The sequence below is a fragment of the Cyanistes caeruleus genome, chromosome 6 (genome assembly GCF_971803275.1).
Source record: "Cyanistes caeruleus chromosome 6, bCyaCae1.hap1.1, whole genome shotgun sequence".
NCBI classification, from domain to species: Eukaryota; Metazoa; Chordata; class Aves; order Passeriformes; family Paridae; genus Cyanistes; species Cyanistes caeruleus.
Window position 1 is genome coordinate 39300014 of NC_141706.1, and position 22066 is coordinate 39322079.

Consider the following 22066-nt stretch of genomic DNA (forward strand, 5'->3'; position numbering starts at 1 on the left):
TTTCTACTGAAGTGCCAAGTGAAAATCAAGATAAATAAATCAACTTTTGTACATTGAATTCATTGTATGACATGTTGACACCATTATATTGATCATTATGACTTACTGTTTTCTTTATCAGTGTCTCCTATAGCTCTGGGAAGTTATACAGAATGGAAACTGTGCAATAATTTTTAATGTATTTCTCACAAGAAATCTTTTCAAAATTTGTAACATTAAAATTTTTCAAAGAAAGAAGGGAACATTTCTTTTCAAGGATTTTCTGTTGAAAATAACTGGTTTTCCAATTAGTCCACTGAATATTTTGAGTGTTTTGATGAAAATATGTAGATATGTTTTATTATGATTATGATTATGATTATGATTATGATTATTATTAGTCTGCATATGTATATTTCTGTTTACTTTCCTATTAATTTCTTTTAAAACTAGAGCTCTAATTTGCAAGGTAGGTAGTTGAGTAGCCTAAATTCCTCCACAGATGTGACAATAAATCTCAGTGAAATCAAGGTTTGAAATCTGGTTTCTGCTGCAGAATAGTATTTTGTGAAAAACATCTATAGATTAATCTGTTTTTAGCAGTCATTTTTAAATTATTTTTTTAAAAGACTTTGGGAAGCTCAGTATTGTTATTTTCTAAGATGGTGGAGAATATGCTTTATTCAAACCTAGGAATGCTCTAGGAATCATAAAATGGCTAAGGATAAATTATTCTCTTCCAAGACTTGATACCAGCAGTGTGATCTCCTTCAGCTCAGAAAAAAATATCAAGTCTACCCGTTTTTGCCATACACTTAGCAAATGCTGTAGCAAATAATTCCTACCTGGGACAGGATGGAAAAAAGACGGTACTTCACTCCTATCTGTTATTTCACATTTCCTCTGTGAAAAAGACTACTTTCAGGAGCAGTTTTAGGTTAATGAATATTGTTGCCCTAGATCATCTCCTTGCAACATATAAACATCACCCCCCAGAGTCTTAGGAGAGATCTCTCTTTTCAGTATTTCCCACGAGCTTTTTTCAGTGACTTTTGGTCTATGTTATATTTTCATAGATTCTATTACCATCTTTCTCTCCCCACAGACTTCCTTCAGGGAAGTGAATCACCTGCAATAAGTGCAATTCCAATAAGTGGCTGGTTTGGTGCTGCAACAACCAGCCAATGCTTTCATGCCCAAAAGTGTTTTGCAGTAAAGTTTTATATCCTCAGGATCTGACAACCTTTGCAATTTTCAAGAAGTAGGATAAAACTATCTCAGAAGTGCTTACAAAATCTGGGGACACTTTTGTTAACTGAGCTGTCATTTTGGCATGGCTCCAAGTGCATGGCAGACTCACTGAAAAAATATTGCATCATAAAATAGACTGTGTAACAGAGTCTTAGCTTGGAATATACCTTAGAACATGAGGTCAACCTGTACTTGTTATCTCATTAAGATTAAAAAAAATCCAAACACCTAAAAATCCCAACCTAGCAGAGGGTTAATTTAAAACTAAGAAGAATCTACTTCAGGCAGTAATGTTTTTTAAACCTTCCTTTATAAATTTTGCTTATCAAGGAGTGCCCTTCTGGTATATCAACTGAGCCAAGACTGAGTTCTCAAATACTATGATGGCTTCTGTTAATTAGATAGTTTATCTGTGATGAGTTGTTGACACTGAGATGATTTGTGTTAAATAATTTTAAAATATTCTGTGGGGCACTAACTTAGATGCATTGTTTGTTCATATTCCAGGCCCCGGCTTCAATCTTTTTTACAGTCCTCGACAGAAATGAAGTTGATGCTTCAGCAAACTTCTTTAAGTCAGAACAAGTAACATTGCAAAGATATTTTTTGATTAACTGGAATTCTCTGCAATTTTTATTTCTTTTTGTACAATGAGCTCTAGTTTAATATCATAACATGTGAAGAATGTTTTTGTAATATTTAAATACATGACGTTTTCCTAGTTTATAATTTCTTAAATATTTCTTTTTTAATGTTTTCCCTCTCATAAATCCACCTCCAGTCCCCAAATAAGGGGTAAATGCAGGAAAGGGTGGCAGAACATGGAACTTCTTTCTACTAGGGTGCTATAGTTTTCTAAATACTCTATATTTTTGTAAGCTTTACTTTCATGGGAAAGATGGATAAGCTAATTTTAATTGTAAAATACACTATTTATCACAAAAATCCATGCAGTGTGCTTCAGTGATGATTACAAAATATTACACTGTTTGAAATGAAAAAAAAAATTAAGGCTGCATGTAGATGAACCAAAGGTAAATGCTTACAGGTAGCAAGCTACTCTGGCATCATAATAGCAGCAGAACATCCTTATTTGTTCTTGTTCTTCTACTCCATAAATTAGCTCTCATTGCCTATATTGCTTCTCTAGTCTTATACCTTGCAACTTTCCCATTTTTCTCTATTCTTTCCCTCCTATTCTCTCTCTCAACAAAAATTATACCCTTCTTTCTGACTGTTTTTATCCACAGTTCTCTTGTTTGCCTTCACTCCCTAGTCTATAAAGCCCCAAATGCTCCCTTTTCCTTCTCAACGCCCCATCTTCCTGAGTGGGAGTGCTGCCCATGCCGCGATAACACCTCAGACTCTGTTGTGATCTCCATTCTGTATTTGCACATGGATACAGTCCCCTAATTGAGAGACTTTTTTTTTTTTATTAAAAGCATTAGACATTTATATGTAGGAATAACACTTGCAGAGACATTCTCTAGGTTAAAAGTTAAAAGGGATGTCAATCATCATACTTCAGAACATAAACAGATTGCCAGCGTGGGTTGAAAAGGAATTTTCCCCACATAAAATCATAGAAGTTTGCAATAGAAAAGAACTAATAGGTCAGCTAATCTACCTACCTGCCAATTCAAGCTTTTTCCTCAACATGTATTTTGCTGCTCCTTTGGCCTCTCAAAAATCTCAAGCAATTGGACTGTTAATATTTCCCCATAGAGAATATACAGTTGTTTCGTGTAAATAGTTTGCTGTCCAGAATTTTTCAGGTAGACAGGCTAAATTTTCTCTTATTACATTCATCCCACTAGTCTTCATAGCTCTTCCATCTATCACATTAAATAACCTTTCTCTCCTGACTTATTTTTTACACTTTTCCATTATATATATATATACATAGGTGCCATGGCCTGTTTGATGGTTCCTACCTAATCTAGCTAAATAAACAATTCTTTTTAGTATAACTTCCGCTTAAAATTATACTCCTGTAACTACAATGTTCATGAGAAAAACCACATATACAATGACTGTAGGCAAACTAGAGCTTCTGAATATACAAACAAATACACATATAGAGATTTGTCAACAAGCATACCAACACAATATGTGGTAATGCAAAATGAACATGCAACTAACTGTAATTTCTTGTAAGACAGCTCTTTCAGCTACATGGACTATTCTGTGGTACTCTTTTCTGTCCTGGAATTCTTTGTTTAGGAAGGAAGATCATTTTCCAAGTAAGGTATCTGTCTCTTCAGTGATTAAAAAATATAAACATTTGGGGATTCAGAACAATGAAGAATTGTCAATAACATAAAAATACAGAGAAAAGCTTTAGAGCTTTAAGGTTAAACAGGTAAAAGAGTGCTATCCCTTCCCAAGCCACTTATAAATCATCCCACAGACTACTAAAATGAGTCAAACCAGAATTCTCCAGCATGTTTTAAAATTCTCATATCCTAACTTATAAACAAGATTAAGAACAAAATTCACAGGTAGCCCAAACATGCAGAGGAATATTTTGCCGGGGTCTTAAAGAGAATCAGCCTTGCAGATGTGACAGAGAACAGGGTGAGAAAGCACCACATTTCTGTTCAAATGTGTCACGTGAATTTTCTGTGGGATTAGTAACATGCCAGAAAATGAATAGGAAGGCACAACTCTTCTTGTATTCTGGCTTACTGTTACAGCATTTAGGAGTCAGAAAACCAACAGAAAGAATGCCACATACAGCTTTCAAGTACTATCTCCAGTTTCTGTTTTCCAAGACAAACAACTGTCCACTCTTTGGAACCTCATATCATTTTTCTAGAGCTATGGCTTTTACATATCTAAGGCTTTACTACGGAGATATTTTGAAAGTCTTAAGGCCAAACTCTAAGCAGGTGCTATCAGATGAAAGTGGCTAGAGACTTTCACTGCACTGCCTAGTCCTCAAGATACTTTCAAACTTCATTGACCTAAGGACATTGGAGATCTAGGCTGTTCACACAGCAAACACAGATCTCAGTGGGCCTCCTGAAAAGTACAATATAGAACTTTCTGGTTTAGGCCAATTTCTATTACAATTATAAGCAAGTAGATAATATACGTAAAATGCAGGTGATGAAATGGTTACTATAAAGTTGCTATAAAGTATCCTATCTAGACACATTTCTCTAACTCTGTTTTTGTATTTCTTTACATCCTTTGTAGATTAGAGTAAACACAATTAATTAATCATGAAAAGCAACTCCTACAGAGTAGAAGCAGGATTTTATCTTCCAAAGCAACTTCCCTGCCAGACCTGAAAAATCTTATTCATTGTCAAGCAGTGTCACTCTTCTTAGCCAGCCTTTGATACCATGAGGTGCAGCAACCAAGAACTACAGCAGTCTGCCTGTTTTTTGACATGGATACAGGATTGAAATATACTGGGCTATTTGCACCATCTGGTACATGCATTTCAGTTGAATGAAAGCAGATGAACTCCTGGGCACTTTGGTGATGAAACACCAGGAGAAAAAGAAACAAAACCCAAAAGATGTAAAAGTGTTAGTGAGGAAAAGAAGCTGAATTGATCTCATTTCTGGACTACAGAAGGTCACCTTCTAGGTTTCCTCACACTTGACATGGAACTACATGTTTGGCTCCTTGCATGTTTGAAGTGGGAGTGCGTTAGATTAAGCAGACTGTTCTAATGATCCTTTTTAGTTTTGAAATCTAGGGATCTATAAATATGTATATATCAATGTTGCTGTGACTATGATTTGCAGCTGTCAATCAGTTTGCTTTTTATGGCTGTAAAATTTCATTTCACTAAGGTTTTTTGTGTAGTCTTCTGAAAGAATAAAAGTCTACTCCACATCTCCACATTTTAGACAGAAGAGTAATGCATGATTAACAGTATGCTGAGAGGTGTCACATTCACATTAACACTGATGTGTGAACCAGTGGTCAAATGGCAGATTACATGTCTGTCACAACACATCAGGGCAGTGTTCCAGTCTGCCAGCTTTACCCTGCCCAGCTTCCTCAAACAAAGAGTTCTTCTGAAAAATGTAGCACAAAAAAGAATGTTGAGCCTTTGGGGGAAAAAGAAGTCTGTCTCACGGTCAAGCTTTTTGAAGACTTAGTAACATCAAATGGCAGCAGGGGTTACTCACAGTCACATAACCTTGCAGGTTCATGGATCTCTATAGCACAAATGGTGCATATGTGGCCTTATCAAAGATTTTCTGCATGATAACTGTATTACTGAAAAAGTACTACGGCTGGCATATTTCGATTTCGAGAAAGGATGCCAATTCTATCAAGGCTAGAAAAACTCTGACCCAGTTCCAAGAGAAAAAGCAAGTTTTTGGAATATCATTTGAAGCAAGAAGTTCCAGTTCATTGAAAATGTCATGAAAAGTGCCCTTCTCCTCTCATTTTAAGGACAGAATTTTATTTTTTATGTGGATAATTAACTAGCTGCTTGACTTCTTGTATAGCAAATTGTCACACCTGGAACTGAAGTGACTTTTAGAGGGTAATGATGTTTGAAGCCAAAACATATAATGAAGCAGAACACATTTTTAATCCCTTAGGATGTTTACATATATTAAAAGCAAAATTTTAGACAATAATTTTATTATCGTTTGCAAACCCTAAAATTCTATCTCAGGGTTTAAAAATGGTTGTGAATATCATGCTCACTTGGACAGTGCTTGACTTCTCACATGCTTTAAGTCTCAAAAGATTTGCTGAATTTTCCTGGAAGTTAAATTGCTGTTCCAGCAGTACTCTCACTGAAATGAAAGCACAAATTGAAAGATATAAAGGCTAACTTGCTTAAAACACTTAAATAACATAAAAGTTAAGTTCTATTTTCAAAAACACCCAGGTTACATGGATCTCTCTTTACAACATAAAGACATGTCTGCTGAAGAATATTATCTAAATATTATGCTGGTAAGTAGTTGGCATATGAGCCAGTATTTGGACTCAGCCCAAAACGAGTAGCTGAGTATTGTCTTGGCTCATCTCTTAAATGTTAATATATGTTTACTATATATAATGGACCTGACAATCACCTCTTTCAATATTTTAAACATTGACTTTATAGAAATCACTCCTGATTTACACAAAAACATGAACTGGAAGATGGAATCTATGTAGAGATAGGATATGGAAAAACACACACACATATGTATATATATATGTATACATATATTTATACCTATATAATCTATATAATCCATATCTATATCTATATCTATATCCATATAAATAAATTCTGCATTCTTCCATATGCTATGTATAACTTCTTAATATAATAATATAGAATATATATTCTACATTCCATAAATTGTTGCATATTAATACACAAAAATATGCTATTTCTTACATGAAAAATTATTTTTATTTTTACACTGATTTTGTATGCATTTGTACATATTTCCAGACAAGTCATCACCAAATTCCATCCGTTGTATGACCATACAGCTTTTATTAAAATCCTCTTCTCTGCTTCCAATTTAAAATACTGAAACTACCTATATAGTTTTCAAGATCTATGAATTTATATAGTACAGACACAGTTCCTTTCAAACTAGTACATTACAGCGGTAAGAAGGATTTTTTCTAATTTTCCCTTTTGTAACTCTCTGCTTTGCTAGTGAAATGAAGTTCAACAACATTCAGATGAGCCACAATTCAGTTTGTCAGGCTTGGCTTCCTTTCATAATTTTTTTTCTTCCTGACACTATGAACCTGCTGCTACTCTCATAAGATTTAAAGTTTATTTCTGCACACATTTTGCTTCTCATTTCTGTATGAATGGCTTCTATGTCTTGAGTGATAGAAATGTTATTTTCTGTGGCTTGAATTTAGACTTCTTAAGAATAACATAGGTATAGCGTGTTACAAGAAGGAAGAGTACTAAGAGAGTCTGAATTCCACCTTTACCTATTGTCTTTTGAATTCACTTACAGTCCCATAAACAATTATTCTTAAACAAAGGTCTCACTGTATGTTACAGCACTATACATCAAAAGCAACTAGAGTTGTGCAGCAAAGCATGGTGTTATAAATGATACTGCTGTATAACATGTTATGTACATGTAGATGTAAAGTAAATAAAAAACTGTGCACATCATAAATGACATTCAATGATATACACTAAGTGTATTCTCTTATTCAAAGACAGACAAACTTAATGAAATGATTTTTAAATTCTCACAAATGCACAGTTGAGAAATGTAAATGAAGTGTTAGAAAATTGTCTGATATTACTCTAGCAGGAAGAAAAGTTACCTCTATGAAAAAATTCTCCACTCCAATGGAAGGTTTAAGAAGCATGATAGAAAATGTAAATTGTCCCAAAAGAAAGAAAATCAGAGCTGATATAATCGAATTTCCTACCATGAAGAACTTTATTAACAATAGTAATGAAATCATAATTACAAGTGGAATTTTCAAAAGAACTAATTATTGATCAGCTCTGTTTTGGTTAAGTTTCAAGATTCACAGGAAGAATAATGCTCTTAAAATTGCAGTTAGGCATCTAAATAAAGCAATAATACTTTATTCAGTAACATTCACAAAATCCTTACAGAACTGATGCTTCTAAGTGTCTAGTGCTTTCTCAGCATCTACATTTTCTGCAATAATATTCCTGTAATGTCATTAGATACATGCTGAACAACCCATACTTTCAAAACACCATGAAAGCTATCAACTAACACTCTAAGCCCAATGTAATACACAGATTAATTTCACAGCCCTGTGTCTGGGTCCTGAAAGTATTGCCTATACTTAGCTGTCAATTAGAGACTGAAGTGATTTAAATTATCCCTGTTAGAGGTTTGTTTTTGCTTCCGTAGTTCATTTCAAAAATTAGTTACACACATGTTATTATTGTAATATAATGAGTCATCTGTTAATTATTTTTGACATCTATGATAATAAAAATATTCAAATGTTCTAGTTATTAATAGAATTGGCCTATCTTTATGAAACTCAAATTGCCATGGTTGTTGGACAAATTGGCACTAAATCACTCTTTCATCTTTAAAACGGTGCAGTATCTTTTGTACCTAAGTTCTGTGAGTCTTTATCTATAAGTCTGTCTTTACATAACTGCAAATAACCAGGGTTTAACCCACCTTACTTTAAAGGCTTTCACCAAAATGCATGACTGCACACGCTATCAAAAATAATCTTCGACCGACCACATGCTGTGTAAGGGTACCAGTGAAATACTTCATAAACAGACAGAATGCAAACATGCACAAACACACTAACCACTAATGCCATAAACAACTTCAAGCACAGTACAAACAAAATGCATGCCAAGAAACCTGCTTGAAAATGTGTATTATAGAAAAATACACTTTCAGTTTCTGAATGTTATTTGACTACTTGTTACACAGTAAACAAAACTATGCAAAGTCCATGATGGCCCTTGAATTAAACTTCTGCCAAGTTCCAGAGACTGTTTATTATTCCTTGTTCCTGGATGGATATATGCTAGGTATAATATTAAGAGTACCTCTTCTTTTTCTCCATGTATGTCACCTAATAAAAATAGGTGATATATACATGCTATATACATATCACATTAAAAAAACCCCAGTAATTATTGGGGCAGAATTTGGGTACTCAGCAAACAAAACAATCTAAATAATGAAACCAATTTACACCTGATAAAAATCCACATACTTTACCACCACTTTGAATCGGTAGATTCATTCACTTCTACAGAGAATTTAAATATAAGAGTTTCTTCCTTATTGGACTGATAACAATGCAATCATGTCAAAAACCACCTAAAGCCTCTCAATAGCATCACAAAATACTCAATATGGCAAGGGATTGCCAAGTGAAACCCTAAACCCACACTTGGCAGGCAGACTGGCTGCAGACTAATCTGAATTGGATTTATGTTAGTGGAAAAAAGAGAAGGTTGCTATTAAGTAGGAAATACAGAGAAAAAAGTCAGAGCCCAGAACTCATCCCTCAGGAGCTCAGTTCAGTCTGTGTGCTAGAATTTAGTCTGAGGTTCCTCCCATCCCATCTGTTCTGGGAAAGATTGTGAGTTAGAACCAATTTTATACCCAGTTTAAGATAGAAGTGACAAAATATATAATTTAATGAAAATTACTCCCAGATTCTTCCTATATATTTTTACTACTGACATGAAAAACAGCAACAGTGTTATGGCAGGCTGTGCTGCATGTTTACTGAATGGCCAAACGTGCAACAACCAACTCTAGTTTTTTCTTTGCTGGAGCTCTGACTTTATTTTCCTTCTCACACAGGTGTTTGTGTTCACAAAACCAGCATGAATATTGTGATCTTTGGTCCTTTTGAAAATTCACTTACATTGACCAAAGGTTTACAGGGAAGACTGTGGCAGAAGAAAGAAGATAATACAGTTTGGTTTCTTAGGGCTAAATCCACTCTTAAAATGCCTAGCCAAGCACAAAACATCCAGGGTAGAGTTCACTGAGAATCGAAAGTGAAGAGAGTGAGTTTATCGGTAAGAGGTGCTGAAGGGACAGGGTAGGTCCAGGCACAACACAAATGTGAGCAGTGGTTCACAGGGCTAATCAGTGGCTACAAAGAAATACTGAGGTAAATCTTTCAGTGCATGTCTAAGCTGCCATTCCAACACAGGAAGGTTTAAGAAGCACCAATTTAAATGGTCTCAAAGCAAGCTAGAATTAGAAAATTACTAAATTAAACCAAACAAGTTTTGCTGATGACTACAGAGATCACAGTGTGGGCACTGATTTATCTGTTCTGATGATTCATACTGATGAGGCAATTTAACCAGTTGTCCATCCAGGCAGAAGTCACTGTCCCTATGGCAGAGAGAGGATGTTCACTCCCCAGATGCTGCTATTTATACCTCAGCATAATAAAATAAATGCAATTAGTGGTCTTGCAAAGTAACACAGAATTTCACATCCCAGACTGGCTGAAAGGTGATACCTCATCTCTTGGCATCCATACTGTTCAGCAAAAAGAATTATCCTCAGGACAATTATCATTTAAATTCAACAAATACGTGAATCTTCATTACCAAATTGCACTGATTAAACTAATCAAATTCTAAATTAATTAATTTAAATGGGCATAATTTTTGCACAACAGCTCAGTGGTCAAAAAAAGAGCCACTTGTTAATTAATTTACTGTTCTTTATTTTTAAGACTTGTTTCATTTGAAGCTCAATAAACACTAAGTAAAGACCTTTCCTGAATTTTCATTAAAAATTCATTTCACACCAAAAACATGTTTCTGAATACTCCTCAGGATTCAGAGGTGCATCAGGAGAAGGTAGCAAACCAAGCTATCCCTAGTATTTTCGAATTTAGGGAAAAACAGACATGCACACAAAAATTTAATCAGTGGGCATGTAAAGAAGTGGAAATTCCTAAGGATTTTTTCAGAACTTTCCCTAAATCAAAATTAAGTAACAAGACAGCAGTTATTTATCTTTTCTTAACCCTTCAGAACCTGCCTATACACAGGTTTAAATGTTCTCCTCTATAAGCTGTGCACTTGTATCATCCATGTGTTTTTACCTGGTGACTGTCTTTTACTTTGGTCTACCTCTGAAGAATACTGATTAAGATGAAATCAGTCTGCCTGCCCATGCTCAGCACAAGCAAGTACTTTACAATTTTTCAATCTGACTGAAAATCAGCTTGGGACAATCAACAGCACTGTATTTTTTCAAACAGAAATATGATTAATTTTCTGCCTACTACAAAGCAAAACACTATACTTTTGTAGGTTTAGAAAGGACTTTATCCTCTTGGTATTAGAATTATGACACATGATTTTTTGTGCTTTTTTCTTCCTCAGAAGAAAAAAGGAAGTTACTAGAGATATGGTTATTACATTCTCTGGTTTTCTTAAGTGATTAGTTACTTGCCTAAATTCTTTTGTAGCAGCAATCCTCCCCTGTTGCAGTGAAACAACTTTGGTTTAAATTTAAAAAAATTGAAAAGTTAAAGCTCTACCTTTGGCATGGGTATGAGTATTATTTTCCTGAAATCATACTTGATTTGGAAAGTTTTGGTTGTGGTGGTGCAAATCCCTTGACACAACTTCAGGCTTTAGGTCAGCAGGGAATATTCAAGTCCCTTCCTGATAACTGAGCAAGTCTCGGTGATTAAAGTTGTCAGGTGACCTGGTATCTCTGGAGGTCGGCTACAGAAAAGTCACGGCCAGAAGTCTTTAAACCCATATACCTGCCTGCGTGTTTATTAATGTCATCAGTAGTGGCAAATGTAGTATAAAGTTTAAAAATAATGCTCTATTTTTTTAAACTGGATTTATAAAGTCCAAATGTTTACTTAGAAATTAAACATTTTGGTACTAGGGCCTCTAGGATATGTTGGCAGTGGAAAAACTAACCTACACCAGATGGCAGAGGTTAAAGAAATACTATAAAATATGGCTTCTATTCATACGGTTCTCAGACAAACAGAACCCCAAGCAGAAAAAAACTGTGAAAGTGGAAAACCTTTTCATTTGCTTACATTTCTCTTTGCTACTCAGCAAACCTGAGAGGTATTGTATCATCACGTATCAAGGAAGTAATATGCCAGATTGTTGTAACAGGTGGAATATGTTTGTTTGTAACACGTTGAATCTGAAATAAAGAAAGGACCAAAGTTACTAAAGGTTTTTACAAAAACATTTGCAAAATGTAAGTACCTCAGTTTTGTACCTTTGAAGCTTGCTGCCTAAGTCACAATTTGAGAAAATAGCTGCATTTTGCACACAAAATATAAAAATTATACTCTCAAATTTTCACAGATTCAGTTGATTTGGCATTAGCATTTCTAAACAAGAGAAAGCATTTTTATCTACACTTTATTCTATTTTACCCAAACTATATATTCTCTAAACTTTATCCTTATTTTCTTCCTAAAATCACAACTGTTTTGTAATTTCAATGTAGTTACATAGCATTTCATGAATCTATTACGTTTATAAAATAAATGCACTCTTATAATAGAAATACTTCTTCTACAATTTTTGTCAGTTCAAAAAATCGACTGTGAACCCAAATCTGTAAAGCAAAATGTGTGATATAACCCATTTTCCTATTACATATGTAGTCATATGATGTTTTAAAAAAAAGAGAGAAAAAAAAAATGATGTGAACTTGGGCACAATGGACCATGCTGTCAAAAATATTCAGTTGTCAAAAATGCAGATGGCATAAAAACACAGAAACAGATCAGTTATTGGAGGGGGGGTTAATAGAAACTATTGCGTTGATTTTTAAAATTGATTATGTGCCTAAATATGTGGGTGGGTATCCAGTAAGGTCTTCAAAAATACCTAAATGTTTTTTTAAAAGAAACACACATTTATGTGAATAGTTAGGTAATTAATGCTTTGAGAGACATGGTCTAATGTCCAAGATAGAAATAAATGTTCTCCCATATAAACAGTGGTCAAAAAAGAAAACAGCAAGATGTCTGAGGAGGGAAAACCTCCCTGATGACTTGTCCTTTTCCCTTAAAAAAAATGCAAAAGAAAAAAAATGAAAATAGAGCCGAAGCAAATGGCTCTGCACAATGAAAACAACTACTGAGCAGTCCTTGGGAACAATCAGTAAGATTTCATTTGCAGTGTCTGAACTACAAGCCATCACTAACGAAACAGCACTACTAAGGGCATTCAAAAGGACGATTAAGGGCCGTTACAAGCAACCTGGGCAGTCTCAAAGAGTTCAGCTGGAGGCAGGCTCTGCCTTCTCCTTCCTGAGCCGCTCCCCGAAGAGAAATCTTGAAATACAGAACATACAACTACTGCGACTGTTCCCTCCTTCTGCCCACCCTATTTTTGCCCCTTTTGCCTGTAAGACTAGTGGCATTTTGGTGTGAATACAAAGCCTCCTTGCGATGGATGTAGAGTCAAGTGTTCATAATAAACTCATCTCTTATTGCTAGGCAACACTGAGCAATGTGAATTTGTCACTTCTGTTTGGTGCAACTTTCAATTTCACCTCCAACTGTAACAATATAGCCTGCTATATTTTAGATGCCACTGTGGTTGGATGCCATCCCAGGAAAGATGTGAACTACTACTGACAGGGAGTGAATGACTGGCAATGGGCATAAGCAGTTTTTTGATTCTTAAGCCTTGACATATAATTAATTGCTAGATTTATTCTTCTAAGAAACTCATACTTCATGATTCCTATTTACTGGCTGCCGTTTAGAAAAGGCAAATGGAACAAACAAATTTCCAGAGAGGGAAAGTTTTGTTTGCCTGTTTAGATTTTTTTTCATGTGGTAGTTCTGTTCATATTTTTCTGCTTTGACTGTCTTTTTGAGGGGTGGCTATAAGCAAAATTCAAATCTTAAGTACCGTCAATCAAGAAAGCATCATTATTTCTAAGGCATATCCAGTTATTTGTTTGAGTCAATAAATTTCTAACTGCTGAATACCCCTTGCATCTAACACCACCCATTGTCAAGGAGCTCAGATTATTGCAGAATGAATACCATGGTCACAATTTTTTCAATCTGAAACCAAACTACCAATCCAATATAAAATAAGATTAATTCTATTACATGCTATCTAAGCTTCTTTTTTTAATTACAGGACTGATAATTTTGTTTTTAAAACCTTGGTGTGATTGTCTGGTCTGCCTATGAGGTCTCAGCTCTTTGATCTTTAAAGAATTAGGTCTGTTTGAAGGACAAAAAAGGGGAAAACCGATATTGCTTCACCACCTTTGTCTAAGACATAGCTAGAAAACAGGACAAATTTATACTTCAAAGAAAATACAAAGAAAATATTCTAAAAAATCTTCATCATCAGTAATTTCTCTACATGTTTAGAAACATTTCACAACTACATTAACTACAGAAATATGCCAAACAACTGAGAATCTTGGTAATATTTTAGTCTTTGCATATTTTCACTGACTCACTGAAAACAAAAGGAGTTTCTGTAACTGTATGAATGAACCATGGCATGTGCATGTTCTTTTAAGAGAGGCCAAGGGTGCAGTTCTATTTTCTTAGCTCTGCTTTCATATTTATGTGTCTCATTTCCAGCTCATTGCTGATGCCTTAGTTGCACTATCCATCAACACTTTTATCCTCCTTGTTCCTCAAAAAGAACATAAAATCCTTTTTTATGTCGTGGTAATATTATTGCAAATAAAAGCAAATACCAAAATCTTTATTAGTCTGCCAAAATAATAAACTATTTAATAAAAGCATGCTGTAAAAATAAGGTCATTTGCATCACTCAAGTTTCTTGCAGAAAATACAGTGAATTATTGGTCAAAAAGTACAAACTGACAGCAATTATTTCTGCTGTTGATCTAATGTTGCCTGGAAATGGGTTAAAAAATGCACTGAGGTTTCACAAGTTTTCTATCTTTAAATGTTTGCTTTTAATGCTGTAGTATACATAAGAGCCTGGGAGAACCAAATTTTTCAAAGCTTTTTTTTACCAATCATATCCATAATGGAAGGAGGAGAGACTGGATATACCTTATTAGAAATCTTTAATGCAAAGCTTATAGTAACCTTCTGCCTCTTATACTACCACAAGATTTATCACTCAAATATTTACCATTTTTATACCCCTTATTAATTGTGTTTGCTTAGGATTTGTGACAGCTTTAGCAGTATGATTTTCTTTTACCTTCTCCTTTTGCTATCCTTGCAGAAGACAGCTCAATGAAAAGCTTCTATTTAAGAAGTTTGTTAAATGTTTAAAGTTCCTCATGCTGTTAAAATCATGTATCTAATGTCTGATCCTTTTTTCCTGTACTACAAACCTCACCATTATTTTCTCACTGCAGTTTCTCTCCCCATCTGGCAGTTTTGCAAATATGCTATTTGATAGAGCATAGAAAAATCAGTTGCCGTGGTGAGATTTAAATACTACTTGTGATGTCCCTAAATACTTTCCCAGAAGAACCTCCATATAAACATTGAAAATAAGCTAATCTTATAAATTTATGTAACTATAAATTATCTCATTCATTACACAAAAAGTATTTCCCTTAATTGCCATAATCTAAATGATAAAAATTATTTTTAGAGCATCCGAGTTAAAAGGTTTATGAAAAGACTCTTTTAAAAATACTTACTACAATGATGTTTTGTAATTTACTCAGTTTTATACTCCCATAATTCTCAAAATACTCTGTAAGGTATAGCTATGTCACTTTACCTATAGAGAAACTGGAACAAAGAGCAACTGAAGTAGCAGGAATGATTGAGCAACGATCAACAAGTTACTGACCAGAGAATAAAATTTCAAGATTCAGATCACTGGTGCCATCTCAGTATTTTTGGGCTCTATTGCCTCGGCTTCTTAAGTGCAATAGAGATGCTCTACTTCCTGAGAGGATGAGACCTGTATAGAGATGAAATATTTTAAAAATACATTATGTATATTAAAATGAGTACTTCATGGAGCCCTGTTAGTATATTCAATCATGCTTTAAACCATAAAGCAGCCAGGAGTTATTCTCCTTGCTTCACAGACTGCACACTGCTGAAAGCTGAATTAACTCTTCTATGAAATAATGTTTAGAACATCACGTGATACGTGCAGGGTAGATAAAAGAATGCATGTTAGAAACAGCACTTCTATTTTGTTTTTTAATTCTGAAGGTATTTGCATCCATTTGTATGTTCAGTCAAGGTGTCTTGCAAACACCTGAGCCGGGTTACACTCCAGGTAACTCGTATGTAGGTAAATCAGTCACTTCCAAAGTTTACTTGTCTGCATATTGCACACACTAAAAGCAGTTGCTGCACTAACAGCTCTCAGATATATGCAGAACTGTACTTCAGGAGGAAGGTTTTCAAGTCTTATGAAAACCATACAATTGAAACACAGAATATGTACAAGAGCTTCAGTAAGCAGTGCTATAGTTTAAATTAAAGGCTTTTGCATTGTATGTGCTTGGTATTTATTTGGCTTGCTATGCTATGTATACATCATTAAGACAGATGGGATTTTAAAGACTTAGATAATTGTATGAATGTTAATTAGAGCTTTGTCTATTCAAGCTAAGAGATGCAATAAAGATATCACCACATCACATCTTTCGGAATACCATATCTTGGTATCTTGTATTACCTGTAAAACTCAGCAGTTATGCATAGGTCCTTTACAGATTATTTCTGAGCTGTGTTCTTACATACAAGAGAATTAAGTAAATTGTCAGCAGTGGAACAAACCAGTGGAAGATTCCTGTAGAAAAAAAAAAAAAAGTGACTTGAAAAGACTATAGATTATCAAAATTCCCTTCAAATTAAAAAAAAATAAAATATCCACAAGCCCACCAACCAAAAACCCAAACCCAAATAAACAGGCAATAGCACCTAGCAAATCCAAATTAATGTTCACATAGCAAAAACCAGGGAGAGTCCTCTGGGACAGTGACATAGTTGACTATGGACAGAGAATGTGTGAAGTGAACCTGTAGTTCACAAAACTGCCTTTCAATGTTTGCAGATGGCAAACTTTTGCTCTTCTCAGCTCATATTCCTGAAGTTGTAATGTTTTTTTTAACATTACTGCAAAAATACAATGACTACAAAACTGTTTGGGTTTGAAAATCCTAATGCTTATATGAAGACCAGAGAGTAGGTGTCCTGGTTTTTGTCATTGTGCAACTTCTCAGGCACTATAGAACCAATGGACAAACCAGAAGAGATCTTTTTGTTCAAAACCAATTCTTATCAATACAGTAATCAGAAGTACCTTTCAGACTCTTGAAAAGTATTTCTTTAATTCAAAGCTTAAACAACATCAAAGAAAGCATACAGACAAAGCAGTGTTGGAAAGGAAGTAACATGCCCTTATTTTTAGCACTTGCCCACTTGTCACTCTTAAATTCTCATCTGCCTTTCAAATGTAGTGTAATCTAATTTTTATGCATACTGTATGCTCATACAGACAATTTCCTCATTTCAGAGTGTGTTGAGTTTGGTAAGGGCTTTTGTACTTTTCCTTAACCTGTTTCAGAAATAGCACTGTCACCATTCGTCTCAATAACTTATAGGATGATGAAAATTGACGTTTTTCTATACAGAAGTGAAAAGAATATTAGTTTTATCAAAGACTAGATCCCCTCTTCCCCTCCAGTTAGATGTGAATTTGGTCACTTCAGGGCTTACTGTGTAGGATGATTTTAAGCAACAGTCCCTGTGGTTGCAGGCTCTATCACCTAATAATTGACCATGACAGGAATTATATGTCCAAAGCCAAGGGGTAGAGTGAATAGCATATGTCAGGGTCAATTATAAGGTGGAAGACCCTGCGACAAAAAAGACTGCACTGATTAGAGCACGATGTTGACATGGGAGCTGAAGCTTCAATGTTATTTCAAAGGGCACTGTCACAGCCACCCTTCCTTCAGGACTCAAAATCAGAGGCAGATTATGTCAAGTGGTTTATACTACACATGATGTCATACAGTTCAATGGGACATTGGAAAGTAAAACTGATTTGCTGCTTCTTTTCAGCAATGAAATGCTTTCTCTGTATCACTCAAAAATAAGCTCACTACTTTGCTAATTAGGTCAAAACAGCTCCATACTTACTAGACTAATTCTCCCTTGAAAATCTAACTGTGAGAAGAAGAGTATTAATGTGACACATTAAAATCTGCTTTGATTGTTGAAGGTATTAATGTTATTTTTACTGACAAAATTGAACAAATAGGAACAGTGGAATGAAAAGATTATAGTCCTTTTTATTACTTACAGCTGTATTATAAATATTTTATGTTACAGGAAGATTTTTGCAATGAAACAAATGGGCCAAAAAACTTGCTGTTTGCTTATTCCTCTGAAACTTCACCAGATTTAACCTACTCAAATATTTTAATCAAAGATCAACTGCAGAACCATTTAGTAAGTGAGGAACGATATCAAATTATATGCCAATGCAATAAGAGACAATAGTTCCTTTTTTAGAATTTCATTGCAATTGTTCAATTTTCTGACTTTTCATTGAAAGCCGTTTCTCTTAATTTGTGTCTCTGTAAAAATATCCCAGTTATTTCTGCCTACAAGATCCCAGTGGTTTATCTCATGGTGACGAAAAAGATATCGTAGAGCTTAACCTCATTAACTAGATCGCTAATTTCTCTCTGTTCTCATGGATTATTATCCATGGCCACATTTTTTTCTGGGTGTTTTGCAGCCAACTCCCAATAAATTAAAGCCTATAGTTTTAGATTCACATTTGTGGGATGATGAACATATTTTAAGGATTATTGAGCCTAGTCTTGTTCTTCCTCTCTAGAATGGTTAATAATCTCTAACGTGCAGAAACACTCAAAAAATTTCAGTCTTCATTGGCAGTTAATACAGCTTCACAAGAAACATCTCATGTTAGATAACAGGGACTTGGTTCCGAATCTTGTACATGTACTTCTTTATAGTAAATTTATTTCTGATTTACATTTTTCCAATATAACATTAGATAAGCATGCAAATTTGTTTTGTATTTAAAATTTCCACAAAAAAAATAAATACTTATTTCTAAAATACCCATTTTTTAATAAGGGAGAAAAAATGAGAATATAAAATGCTTTAAATCTGTAAATATAACATCCCCACCTAAATTTTTAATTGCAATCAAAATAGATACATGTAGAACAGAAACTCCTTTATTACTACAGGCTTTCTGGCGACCTGGAGGTGGTCAGGCATCTTTTTTGTCTTGAAAGTACTTAAAGACTTCACATGGAGAAAAACACATTTAAATCCCATGGATTACGCTGAACAGAAAAAAGGTAAATTAATGATTTTACCAGTCACACTCAACAGTTTCTCTTGGTGGTAATTAATGTTAGTGCTTTTACTAACATAGTAAAAATTTTTGAATAAAAATTCACCTAGTCAAGTGAAAAACCCATTCATCTGCCAGTGAATATTAATTTACTTTGCACTACTGTCCGATGGAAACACTGGTCATTTTGATAGAGGCAGGGCCTTATACGGTTAATGTTATACATTTGGCTCTCTGAAGAATGGTAGATTGGTAAATGAAGTTCATCAAAAGTTCAGAAAAGCTGACATCATATAAGGACAATTACCTATTAGTCAAGAATCTATATAATGCCTCCTTAGGCTAAATTCTGTTTCTGTCATGAAGAAAGAATTCAAATCACCTATGAAAATGACAAGCCTTGTCTTACCAGAACTAAGAACTACAGAATTAGCTGTATATATATTTAGTAGTGTTTATATGGAGCATGTAAGAGCAAGGAGACCATAGGCCAAATAAGTAATTCTTCACATACAGTGCTGATCACCAGGGCCATGTCTGTGTGAATGGCTGCAGATCAACTTTAAGTCAATGTATGCCTATTTTGCTCTAAAAAGAGATGATCAGTGTGACAAGGTGCTCAAGATAATCTTAACAGGTTGTTTTATCTAGGGCAACATGAACTGTTAGTGTGGTTAGGTGGCATTCAGAGCAGTACTCTTTGCATCTGTCGAGCTGTAGAAATGTAGACAGGAGGACGTGGAGTCCTTGAACATCTGAATGGGGAGAAACGTCACCTGAAAAGTTTCTTTTATTCAGATTTTAGTAGTATGTCAATGCATCTCATGCTGACAAACCAGATTTTTTTTCTCAAAATATAATTCTAGTTTATCTCACAGAAAAATTGAAAATATTCTGCTTGCTTACTGTGAAGTAAGTGAAAATTCAGGGAAGCTGTCAATGACAGGCAGCTAAAGGAACTCTGCAGACCAGTTTCTTAGTTAAAAGTCCGACATATTCTCCTATAAAATCTCAAACCATTTTTCTGTATTATATAGAGAGCTTTGGGTATCAAGAGCAAAAAATTCTGCCACCCATTAAATGAGGAAAATACCTCTAACTGTTAGAGAGTCAGAGCAGGACAGCCTAATAAAGGCCAATAGTGGCATACTGCCAGCTATACCCATGAAAACTCTTAACATTCCTGCTCTGGACCTGGTAAGCAAAGGTGGAAACGATTTTCAAAATCTTTGTTTCAAAATGAAAATATTCTTCTAACGTTACATCTGCTTTATATATGCAGTATTCTGTTACTTACTGGTGATTATAATAGGAAATCTTTTAATTAAGAACTTCATTAGTTCACCTTTAACTGCCAATCACCAGATAATTGGCCCTTTGCTAAGAGGCACTGCAGCTCAGGTATGCTAAAATGACTGTTTCTCAGAATAACTTACTGAAAGTAAGTTATTTTTGGAACTCATTTATAAGAGAACTTAATTAACTATTCCAGATCATTAGGGATACTGCATTGCTTTTTTCAATCCTCTGACAGGTTCCTCCAGTTATACTAATTCATTATCATTATTTTCAACTTTCTAGGCAGAAAAGGGTGCAAAAGAAACACTGAGCCATTGCAGGCCTTCTGTACAAACTAGCCAGTACTCCCCCAAGATGAAAGGCAGCTTTGGTGGATTTTATTGTTTGAGCCTCTGTGGCAATACAGCAGAATGTCTTGGGGCAAGCAGTTTGGGAGATGGTGCCCTGTCTTTTGTCCACTGTCATATGGCAGAACTTTTTAAGAGTAGTGACACTACGCAAGAGCTATTCCATTAAGTGAATGAAAGCCAACAGATTTTCTCATAGAATATATTCCAAATAATTTGAAAACAGCATCCTTTTGGGTAAAATGCAAATTTGTTTTGAAATCCCACTTAATTCAATTCTGATATACTTCAAAATTCTGGGACCTCAATGCCACCTTTTTATTTGTGAAAATAACTACTGATGTCTTCATCAAGTAGAAGCAAAAATTCCAGTTGCACTAGTAAATTAAGCAGACCTTGGTCCTACAGAATTGTATTTAACTTCTACGTCAAACAAGTCTGGATTGTAAGTGGAAATTCAGTTTTTTTGGAAGTTGTAAAACTGAATGCAATAGAGCCATCCACCCAAAGCCCAGCTACATTGTATCAGCAATATATTAATAATAACAGACCTTTTTAAAAAATGCAGGACTTCAGAATTACTTTCTTTGCAGATCTTCTAAGAATGCTTAGAAAATATCTTGACAAGTCTTTGAATATTTGTTCTAAAGCTGATTACATTTACAGATTATATGTCCTCTTCATTTTATAAAGCAGTAGAATAATTTATGTACATGATTTTTACTTTCCGTGTATCATTGCTAAGTATTGCAAATAAGCATCTTCTAAGTGTTCACAACTACTAGTCAAACTATTATTTTTAATAATAATTCGATAATATAATAAAATTTTATTAATAATTATTAAAATTTTAATAATATTTAATAACATTTTTTTATAAAGAAGTAAACATATATCATTCAAACCCAAAAAATATAGAGGTGATGTATCACAAAATTACCTTCCTTTTATTTTCTGGGCAATAAATCAAATAACTTTGTTCTGCCTTTTTTTACAGTTCCTCAGAAGTCTGGTTATTCTCTACTAGCTCATGTACTATGCAGTATTGTTTAATTCATTTTAGTAATCTGCTAAAATCTTTCTTCTAGTTCAGAACAGGTGCCCATTACCTTTATGAGCTAAGAAGTCCCAACCCCTAAAAAAATTCCTGCGGTTTCACCAGAATTTCACATGTAAGACACCCTCTTTTAGATCACCTAGGATGTTTTGACAAGCAGAAGACGCTTTCAAAGATTTACATATTATGTCATCATCAATAAACTAGTAAGAAACTCAAGTGCCCTGTAAGCAATTCCAAGGCAAGTCAGATATTCCATCTCTTAACACTGGCCCCGTGATGGTCAAAGCATGAACTGAAGATTTTTTTTTAAAGACATGTTTTTTGCAATTATTGCGATACAGAAAAATCTATGTT

The 22066-nt window shown here is 34.5% G+C and overlaps 1 long non-coding RNA gene across 4 annotated transcripts in view; it reads right to left on the reverse strand.

Moving 5' to 3' along the window:
* Positions 1-22066, reverse strand: part of LOC111930340 (uncharacterized) — a 35096-nt gene that overhangs the window by 10649 nt on the left and 2381 nt on the right. For 3 of the 4 annotated variants that reach the window (XR_015288437.1, XR_015288438.1, XR_002865125.2), the window contains exons 2-5: positions 16343-16456; positions 15497-15610; positions 11752-11864; positions 5914-6005 (exon numbers count right to left, since the gene is read on the reverse strand). This is a non-coding gene — a long non-coding RNA (uncharacterized LOC111930340). Of the gene's footprint in view, positions 1-1970; positions 6006-11751; positions 11865-15496; positions 15611-16342; positions 16457-22066 lie in introns of those variants that run through there. The other variant, XR_002865126.2, reaches the window with a different exon arrangement.